Raw genomic sequence first — 11,719 nt, forward strand, 5'->3', positions numbered from 1 at the left:
TATAAAGACAAGTAAAAGATAAAAACAGCATGAGAACCAAAAACAATCAATGTGGCGTTTATGAAATTCACGCTAAAAAGTGCTCTTTTGTCGACTGCTATTTTTTTTTCCAGTAAGCTTAAGCATTTTAATTTTTAATGCAAAATTTTATTTTGTGCACCTTTCATTCATTGAGTTTAGCAAAATTTTATTGTGTGCACCTTTCATTGAGTTTAAAAGATAATAGAGATCACCAAAAATTTGAGGAGACAAAAATAATTGGTTGAATATATTTTGGTAACAAAAAAAATTAATTATGATGTCCAAGAATTGTATTTGATGAGTTATTAAGGTGCTTTCAAGCCTTTATATTGCTATAAAAAATAATAAGCATTCGAGAATCTTTTTTATTTATGTTAATTTTTTATTTTTTGAATGATTAAAGGTTGGCGGAGGATATAAATGTGTTTTTTTAGGTATTTAGGGTGTTTCTTAGATATTTTTAATTGAAAATAGAATTGAGAAAATAATTTTTTGAATCTTAAAAGTTGGATCGTAACTTTTTTCTTTAATGCTCGTTTTTTAACTAGTACATTGTCTTTTAATGATTGAAGATGTATGGTTATTTTATGCCAATCATAACTTCTACTTCTATCATGCATATAGAAGCTTTGGACTTGGTAATGATTGCTTTTATTTATCTCCCTTTTAGTTTAATAACTTTAAGTTTATATGACTATATGTTAATTCAAGTCTTTTTATTATAATATGAGCTTTTTATTTTAAGTTATATATATATATATATATACACTAAATTTTGAGTGGCCTCATAGTTTATTTGCACCTTTAATACAACTACTCCCATTGTTATGATTGGACCAAGACAATCTTAAAGTTATGTAAGGGCATCACATATCTTCTGGTTAATTGTACCTATAAAACTTGGAATAATATGTTGTCTAGGAGTTATTGAATACAATCCATAATGATTTGGTCGTTGAAGATGTTCATTCTTGTTTTAGCAATTCTAAGATTTCTTTAAAAACTCTTAAATAGATTTTATTTTTTTTTAAATTATCTTCAGAGTATACTTTTATATTAAATACCCCTTATATAGTTATAAGATATGAGAGATAAGAGATTTATTTATTTATAGAGATTACCCTAATAAAGATGAGTCTTTATTAGAATTATTTTTAAAATTAGCACATGCTTCAACTAGTTTATCTACCCACCCTATAATACTCTTTTTATAAAAACATCATTGATATATAAGAATAAATGGGTGCTACTTCAGGGTTTGCATCCATGCTAATTTTAGAAAAATTAGTTGATAACATATGAGTTTTATAAGGTTCTTCTTTAGAAATATAAGGAGATACAATAACAAGATAAAAGAATATATCTCGTGGTGATGAAAAGGACCTATTTTGCTGAACAAAAAAAAAAGGAGCATTCTTATGATCTACAATAATAATAATTATTAGTGATAAGACATCGTTAATATCAATAATAGTGGTAATAATGATGACAAATACTATTGGTGGGGAAGAACTTAGTTAGAGAGGACAAACAAGAGTTTTCAGTATCATCTTCATAATGGCAAATAGAGATGGAAGAGAAATCTCAAAAACTGGTACAAAAAATGTACAAAGAAAATAGGGTAAGATAAAAGTTGAAAAACAAATCAAAATGCAACAATTTTTTTTTATTGAAATAGTTACCCTAGGCCTAGTCATTAACCTTGAAATTAGAGTTTCATTATCTTTATCTTCTTCAATTATAAGAGGATTTTAAGGTTTAAAATGATTGGATGTCATTAGTGGTAGGTAAACACTAATAGTTTGATGAGTTGAACAAAAAAAAAAGCATGATCAATAATTTTCAGTAAACAATTCTCATTATTATCTACATTTTAGATGATCAATTTATTTGATCGATCCATTATTAACTTGACACCGAGGGGGTATTCAATCTAAAAATAAGATTATAGAGGACATTGCTTTCACCCAAAGTAAACATCTAAGTGTCAACTATACAAAAACATTAATTGTTCATAACCAAACAGGAAAAAAAGGTTGAACTCAATCGTGAACAATGAAAAAATATATGTCTAGGAGGAGTTCAAAATTGATTTAAGAAGATAGAAAACGATCAACCAAAGAAATTGAAATTCATGGTCGTTTAGGAGTGTTAGAAGACATGATCGACCATGAAAAGGTAATCAACTACAGAGATAAAGATTCATGTGATTACCTAGAAGATCAAGTTTACTCTGAATAACAATATGTGGTATATTATGCTGGTAGGAATTATAAATTAGTAAGAATATATAAGAAGGAGACGTGTTATAAGCATTACAAATTGTATTATGATTCATATTATAAGCTCCTGATCTATTATGAATAATTTGTATGGAGTTGGGAATTGTAGTTAACATATAATTTGAGCTTTATAGCAATATAAATAGGATATCTATTTATTGAAAAAGATAGTCAACCTCACATGTACAATTTATATCTTTAATTTTATTCAATCTATCTCCTTTTGATATTCTTTTATTTGTTTTCTTTTATAGGCACTCTTTTACCTTCCTATTTTATTTACTTTATTGTTCTTTTATTTGTTCACTTGCTATCATTTTATGTGGCATTAAGTGAGATAGATTTACCTATTTTAAGGTTTAAAATATTAAGAACTCGAACTCCATTTGATTTTGTGAGGTTGCTATCTGCCTCCACAGGATTAAGCTGAAACAAATGAAGAACACATAGCATAATTGATAAGAGAACTAATGATTGGCCAACTAATTAGTTAGAGATCGATAACATGATTATCTATCAGAGCAACACATATATGGAGTGATTAGTAAAAAGATTAAAAATTAAAGTGTTGTTTGGTTATCAAGATGAAAAGATTGGAAATAGAATGAAGGAATAAGTGTTCAATGAAGGAATCAAAATGATATTTTAATTCAAATAATGTATATGAAATACTAATAAGAAACTGAAATAAAATTTAAAATTTTTAATGGCTCATTTTTAAAATGAAATGAAATGATGAATAAAAAAATTTGATTTCATCAATATTGTTCGTAGTACAAATAATAAAGGTGATTATGGTGATGATGATGTTAGTAGAGGAGGAGTAGATGATTGGGTAGTGATAATAACAATAACAATAATCCCTAGCAACTTATAATTTAGTTTAAATTGCACTTGCCTATCAAATTTTAAAAAATAACAGTTTGCAACCTAATTCAAAGATAAATTTTAAATACGATGGAATGACTATAGTACCCCTATATATATTATAACAATCAAAGACACCAAACGATAAATTGATAGATCATTTCAGGTACTCTCTCTCTCTCTCTCTCTTTCCTTGACTATCCCTCTTTGACAAACACTGAAGAACTTGTGATTTCTCTCAAATTAAACAACAAAATTACAATTGAAATCAATTTCTTGCATGGATTCGTGATTCATCAAGGTTGTTAGTACTAGTGGTGGAATATGCACGTGTTTTGTCCTAAAAAACAACCAATGACAGATTAATTATTCAAAAATTTTTTTGTGATAAAATTGTGACTATTAGTGGATGTGAGGATATAAAAGATAGATAATGGGGGTTGTAAATAAATGGTCAGTTATTAGTGGTACTGCTTGTTCAGTTTTGAAGAGATGGAAAAAATTGATCATTGTTCCCCAAAACCTTAATTTCTTAATCTTTTTTTATAATGTGGATTATTATGCAATAAACCCAATTCAACCCCACTAAGATTTTAGAAAATATAATAGTTTGAACAAAACCTTGTTCTTCAATATTAATTTTCTACACAACCACCATTAAAAATAGCGGTTGAATACAATCATGTTTTTAAATATCAATTATATACACAACCGCTATTGAGAATAGTGGTTTAGTAGTGATGTTTTATCTTTTGCAAAATAATTAACTATATCAAAAGTCAACTCAAAATTTCATGAAGATCCAGTGGCTAAAAGATAAGATTCAAGATCTAATAGTTAAGGAGATAAGGTGGTGTGGCAGGAGAGAGAAATGAGGGAAGAAAAAAATAAGTCTCTAAGGACACACCGGAGATCCATTTTTGACACGTTTAGTATCGTTAGAAAAATCTTAGCGAGACGATTCTAGCTACACCTTGAAAGACCACTAAACGGGGTCATAATTAACCCCGGAAAACCACCCTAACATATCATGACCATGTTTGGCGGTCTTTCAAGGTGTAGTTAGAATCGTCTCGTTAAGATTTTTCTAACAGTATTGAGTGTATAAAAAAATGGAGCTCTAGAATGTCCCCGGTACCCCATTCTTTCTTGGCCAAGATCTTCATAAAAATTTGGATTGACTTCTATAGCTGTTAATTAATTAGATTGAGAAATGACTTTTGAAACAACTGTTATTCTCAATAGCAGTTGTATACAACCACTATTTCTAATAGTACTTGTGTTTAAATTGTGTTATTTTCAAAATATTTTTCTAACATATGTCAATTTTTCAAAACTTTTATTTGACCGTGTTAGAATTACAAAAGACTCAAATGTCTTTTCCATGGAGTTTTTTTCTCCTTAAATGAAATGAACTGAGAAAATCTGAAATAGGATATACTGAAACATCTCTAACAATTTTGGCCTATAATTGCTTAGGCAGAGAAGTAAAACCAACGTTGTCACATCTTCTATCATACCCTTTTTTTCTACATATGTTAGAAAAGTATTTTGAAATATGATGGCTTTTATTATTGATGTGGGATTCTCCTTATATTGACTAGGTCCTGCTTAAGTAGTTTTGATAACTACAGAAAGCGGTAGTTGTGAAGACCTTGGCACATCAATCTTGGAATCGATCATCGGTTTGTGACCAGTTGATATATTGGGACGCTGATTGGTACTGATTTCTATTATGTCACCATCTTGCCTCATTGAAGTTCTAGGATGGATCGTTCTTTCACTAATAGTGACATTCATCTTGCTGTTTTTATTGTAGTTAGCCAGCAAAATAAAATCTCCACTCTCAACCAACTTTATAATTGTTGCTCTGTCCTAAGGTACTTAAAAGGTTCAGTTTAGACCCTGAAAAGGATTTCGAGATTTCCATCTGGAGGTCAAGTTTAAAAACCCTAAAAATGATGAGATGAAATGGGATTTAAGACAATGAATCAAACATTAAATCATTATTTTAGCATGCAAGACTATCAAGTATAAAAAGGATTGAATTTGCCTTCACCAAAAATCTCAATACAACATAAAATTTAGCCTCCGTATATTTTATTCAAACATTGAGCTGGTAAAATTGTCATATTTGTAAAAGTATTGCCGTGTAAATTTGTAAGGGTGTAGCCATCTGCAGGTGAGGACTTGCATGTTTAGCCTAAATTGCAAGAATCCTAGTTGAGAAGATGGAGCTTCTTATGTAAGGTGAGCTTGAAACATCTGCTACAGATCTTGCAACTTTTGATCTACACTTTTCTTTGCGTTCATTTATTGTAATTTGACTCATCCGACACTCCACGCTGTAAAATGCTCTCTCCCTTGCAAACATGTAAAAGACAGGTTAATTTCAAGTTTGTATTCCAGTCTTGAAATGAACTAAAAGAAAAGTCTTGGCTAAGTATGCAACAACAATTTCAAGGCACTTTACAATATCAGCATCCACTAGAAGAGACTTCAAAATTTTTGGCTGTACATGTAAATGTCATTTTTTTCAAAATTGACAGTTTGGTAAGGATTTTGAAAAATATCATAGTTTGAACAAAACTGTATTTTTTTTATAATACCATTATTGGAAATAATAGTTGAATACAATCTTGTTTTTTAATTTCAATTCTATACACAACTGCTATAGCAGTTATGTAGTGATGTTTTCTCTTTTGCAAAATAATTAATTATATCAAAAGTCAACTCAAAATTTTATGAATATCCAATGGTTAAAAGATAAGATTCAAGATCTTATAGTTTAGGATATAGGGTGATGTGGCAGGAGAGAGAAATGGGTGAAGAAAAAAATAAGTCACCAAGGACACGTTGGAGATCCGTTTTCGACATGTTAGTACCATTAGAAAAATCTTGATGAGACAATTCTAGCTATACCTTGAAAGACCACTAAACAAGGTCATAATTAACCCTGAAAAACCCCCCATAACAAATCATGACCATGTTTGGTGGTATTTCAAGGTGTGGTTAGAATCGTCTCGTTAAGATCTTTTCTAACAGTACTGGATATGTAAAAAACGAAGCTTTGGTGTGCCCCCGATGATCCATCTTTTATTGGCCAATAGATATTCATAACAAATTGGATTGACTTCTGCGGCTATTAATTAATTTGATTAAGAAATGACTTTTGAAATAACCGTTATTCTCAATAGAAATTGTGTATAACCACTATTCTCAATAGTGATTGTGTTCAAACTATGTTATTTTCCAAATACTTTTCTAATATATGTCAATTTTTCAAAACTGTTATTAAAGTGTGTTAGAATTACAAAAGACCTAAATGTCTTTTTGATGGAGTGTTTTTTTTTTTTTTGCGTCAATGACATTAATTGAGAAAATCTGAAGTAGGATATACTGAAACATGTCTGACAACTTTGGCTTGTAATTGCCTAAGCAGAGAAGTAAAACCCATGTTGTCACATCTTTTATCATGCCATGTTTCTCCACATTTATCTCCATCGTAATATATCAGACTTTGTTTGTTATTGCGGTCGAATCATGTTTTTAAATCTCTTTAGCTTCAGATAATTTTTTTTTATGTCATTGGATCATTTTAATGTGCCAATATAAAAAATAAATCTTAAAAAATAATAATATTATTTTGATGCATTTTCAAACAAAAAACACTTTGAAAAACAATATTTACCATACTTTTAAACTGACCCTTAGTAAATGAATGATTAGGGCCATAAATTGTCACATATGTATAGTCCTTGAAGCTCTCTATATGTATTTCCTTGAAATGAAACCACAATCAAATCTCTCAAAAGTTTTACTAGAATTAACTAGAACTGGATTTGATCTATAATTTGCATACCCAACCAAAACTTCATACCCCCATCACTATTAAAAGACTTGTGAAAGGCTACAACAATACCTAATCCAACCCCACCAATGGACTTCTTGGACTCAGGGGCGGAGCTAGGATTATTTGTTAAGGGGGGCCAAAATTAATATAATAAGATATAATATATTTTTTAATTTATTATATATGAGTTGTAAAACAAAACCTATATAATTTAGTTTTATTCAAGTAACTTACTACAAACATATAATGACCTTTATATAAGGTAAAATGTTTGGAGCAATACCAAATTGAGTCAAAGCAATGAAGTTAATTTCATCTTCATAATGTATCCATCACTTTAATGTTGTTGGTCTTTATACCTATCAAATATAAACATATAAAGTATATAAGAAACATTAGCTAAAACGAAACATTATTTATGTTTGATAAACTTTGAAATAAAGCAAAAAATAATATAGAATGATTCTTACATATTTATTTTAATTGTGCTCATCGTTCTTTCATAGAATAGAAATCATCGATTATCATATCAATTATGAATCTTTCAACAATTTCTTTTTCTATATAGACAATCAAATAATTTGCAAGAAAATCATCCTCCAGCCGATTGAGAAGTCTTTGCTTCCACCCCTGCTTGGACTAGTATTACCATCCGTGAACCGATCCTAGTTGCCCAAAACCAATAATCCCAACAACCTTCTGATCATCAGATTTGTTCTTTTTCCTAGCATCATTAAATTAAATAAATCAACAAGAATAAAGTTGGAAATATTAGGATGGTTTTGGTCTACAAATGACTTGATATCTGATGAGTTTCAAAATTCAAGATATTTTGGAATAAGGCTGATATGTTGGATAAATAATTAGTCTTTTATTTCAAGTAATCCGATCTATTCTCCCTAACCTAGGTATCTAGCAGCTTGATTGATTGATAATTGGTAATTTGTATTAGGTGATAATTGGTATGCCAAGGTGACCAATAGTTGTGGTAGGAGCAGGTGGTGCTAGGTAAGCTAGATTACCGATAGCTATAGTGGTAGTAGATGGTGCTTGATAAGCCATGTGACCAGTAGCTAGTACCTGTAAAAGGTCTCATTTGATGGACGTTGGGACTCTTTGATGGTAAAGTCAGTAACTTAAGAGAGAGAGAGAAAGTGTAATGATATTTTAAAGAGATGGACCTTGAAACTCTAAAAATATGTATGTTGAAAATATTGAGAATGAAGAGATTGTGAACCTTGAGTTTGAAGGATTCATAGTGTATTTATAACTTATGAGTCTTGTCTTTTTTGTAGAGAGGAGAGACTAAAATATAATTTCATCATTGTGATATTTTGAGTTGTATTATACTCAAAATAATACATATTAGATTAGTATAACATATTAAAAGACTTGTCAAGGGTTCTAGAATTTGTTTTCAAGAGAGTGTTAGTGTAAAACCTCTAGGCGAAAAATTATAAATTGACTAGTTTCATGTAAAACAAAAAGAAAAAAATTCATAACTCTCGATCGGGTTATCAGAAAATTCTGAAAATTTGCGAGGAGCCTTCTAATATGATGCCTTAGCTTGGGTTAGAATTTCATATTTTTTGAGAAATTCAGAAAATTTGACGAAAAATCACAATTTGACTAGTCTTACGTTATTGGGCGTAATTTTAAATCTGGCCATCAGATTGAGCTGAAATTTTATGAGGAACCTTAAAATATATTGAATAAAATCTGGTTAAAATTTTAGGATGAACAGAGCTTGGTAGTACTAGCAAAGAATAAGGACTGTCAAATGGAAGCAAAAAGGCTCATTAAGGGTAAAATGGTAATTTGCAATTAAAACTAAAACAAGGCAGCCCCTTTTCTATTATGAACAGCCGACTGGGCAGCAAAAAAAGTGGAAAGAAAAAAACAATAAGAGAAGAACGTGAGAAATCAAGAGAAAAATAAGAAAAAGTGAGAGAGAGCTTTGAAACTTGTAAGATTGAAAGACTTAGAACATTAAATTAAGAAAGAATCAAGTGAAGGAAGATATAAGAAAGGTGAGGAGGGCTGCCCACACTAGGAGGAGAAGAAAAGTTGGGAGAACTTAGCTTGGTAAGCATGAAAAATTTAGATTCTTACTTGAATGAAGTGTTTTTGGGTTTATTTGAGTAAGTTATTAAACAATGACAATAAAATTTGATTTAATTTCTTATATTCTTGTTTTTTGTTAAATTAGGGTTCTTATGAGAATTTGGGGGTTTTGAGAAAAGTAGTAAACATGATGGAATTGAGGTAGAATAGTATAGAAATAGTGAATGTAAGTAGCAATTAAGAAAGAAATTGAATAATTTTGAAGAAAAGAACTTGTAATTAAGGATGAGGAAATATAGGGATGAAGTTTTGATTGTTTTATGTTTAAGAAATGATGTTCTTTATCTTATATCAAGTATTCAAAATATGAACAAGTGAAGAAACATAATGAGAATGTGAAAAGAAGGAATAAATAAACGGTGAAATAGTTCATGGGAGAATTCTTGAAGTGAATTAAAAGAAGAAAATTGATTAAAACTATATGTTGAAAATGAAGTGATAAATGAATGAAAATTTTGGTGTAAACCCCAATTAAATAAAAAAAATATTACATGCTTCAAATTTAGGCACGTAGGAGAAATAATAATGTAGTGCAATTTGATTTATTCAGGAGTTGTTTCGGGAGCAGGGCATCAGGCAGGAGGAGCTGGGCCATCACGAGCAGACGGTAGGTGATTCATCTCTTTCTTTAAAATTCAAAGTTTCATTATTAGTTATGAGTTGTTTATGACATGTTGATATGAAAGAAGTAGAAGAAGAAACTATTGGTATTATAATGGGGATGTCGGGTGGTTAGTATAGAATTACCGGTTAGTATGGAATTACCGGTTGGTTAGTATGAATTACCGGTTCGTATAGAATTACCGGTTAGTATGAAATTACCGGTTGGTGTAGAATTATCGGTTGGTTAGCATGAATTACTGGTTCGTATGGAGTTACTGGTTAGAGTGGCTATTATAGAGAATAACCGGATGTTGAGTAATTCGTATGGAATTACCGGTTCGTATGGAGTTACTGGTTAGAGTGGCTATTATAGAGAATAACCGGATGTTGAGTAATTTGTATGGAATTACCGGTTATATTGGCTATTGATAGAGAAAAGCCGGATGTTGGGTAATTCATATGGAATTACCGGTTATATATTGGCTATTGATAGAGAAAAGCCGATGTTGGGTAATTCGTATGGAATTACCGGTTTGATTATTGGCTATTTAAGAGGGTTAGTTGAGTTTGAGGTAAAATTTGTGAATTACCAAATTAAAAAAAAATTAAGCAATGAGTATTGGTTACAAAGGTCTTATAAGTATAAGATTAATAAATTATAAATGGGTTATTAATGTTGATATATTTTGAAGACTTGTGAACATAATAGCTTTATCATTTTTAATGTGTTATCTTTCTTATTTCTTATTAATGTTATGTATACAAGTTGTTCACGAGGTGATGCGGAGCGTTAGATATAGGCTTCGTGTTTTAATCTGTTTATTTTGTGGGATGTAATATATTTGCTTTATATGTAATTTGTATTATATGTAGATTGTAATATATGTGTCATGAAGATGTTTGCTTTTGGTACTTATATATTTAAAAAGTATGAGTAAGGAATTAATATTATTAAACTACTCGAAAAGAATATTTAGTAATTATAATCATGCATGTTTAAAAGATGGATGCATGCTAATGTGATAATTAGTTCAATATGAATCTTTTGAATTTATAATTGTTTGTAATTAATGTTTTATATGTTGATGATGTAAGGTTGAGAAAATACAATGAAGTATAGCTATTTGGAATATTGTATGATGAGATGAGATATGATCCAGGATGGTTGGATCAAAATGGAAGTTTTGAGTATTGTGATTGAATGAAGTATAGTCGATAACTTGGTAACATCAAAAAACAAAGGAAACTCTGCCGAAATTTTTTTTTTTTAAAATCCCACAATCCTAGACATATTATTCAATACTTGATATTAGTAAAGAAATGGTTGAGATTTCATGATATCATAATTTGAGGGTGTTACAGTTAGGCTTAGGGCTTATGCCCTCGAGCCTTTGAGGGTGACGAGGTGCATGCTCAGCACCCCCAAGAAATTAGGTGTTGGCATGCCCAACACCTTAATTAAATAACTCCTGTTATGCTTGGATTTAATAATGGATGATGACATGCCCCGACACCCAAAATAATAAGGCTTGCTTGCTGGGTGTGTTACTCCCAACAAGCAAGGTTAGGTGTAACAACACACCTAAAATAGGCTCAAGCCACCATGCTCAAGTTCATGTATTTTAGTAGCAATTGGGTTAGAATGTGGTAGTTGTGCCTAAGAAAAATGTTTTTAAAACTTTTTAGGAGTTTTTATTTTTGTACCTACCTGGAAAAGGTGTAGGGTATAACTACTACTTAATTTATTAGTTATTTAAAATTCCAATTTATTTATTTAGTAAAGGGTGGAGATGACCATGTTGCTCTAGAATTATACAATAATGATTATGATACAAAAAAGACTAAAGCAATTGAATTATTTTCTAATTATTATAATTGATCTATCCAAAATAGATATTACTAGTTACAATTTTTTTTTCACTGCTTTAGGGGTGAGCAAAAAACCGATAAACCGAAAAAATAAAAAAAA

The 11,719-nt window shown here is 30.0% G+C and overlaps 1 pseudogene; it reads right to left on the reverse strand.

Annotated features, from left to right (window-relative positions):
• Positions 1–5,373: 5,373 nt before the first annotated feature.
• LOC133674690 (uncharacterized) lies at positions 5,374–7,754 on the reverse strand (annotated as a pseudogene).
• Positions 7,755–11,719: the final 3,965 nt, after the last annotated feature.

The sequence above is a fragment of the Populus nigra genome, chromosome 15 (genome assembly GCF_951802175.1).
Source record: "Populus nigra chromosome 15, ddPopNigr1.1, whole genome shotgun sequence".
NCBI classification, from domain to species: Eukaryota; Viridiplantae; Streptophyta; class Magnoliopsida; order Malpighiales; family Salicaceae; genus Populus; species Populus nigra.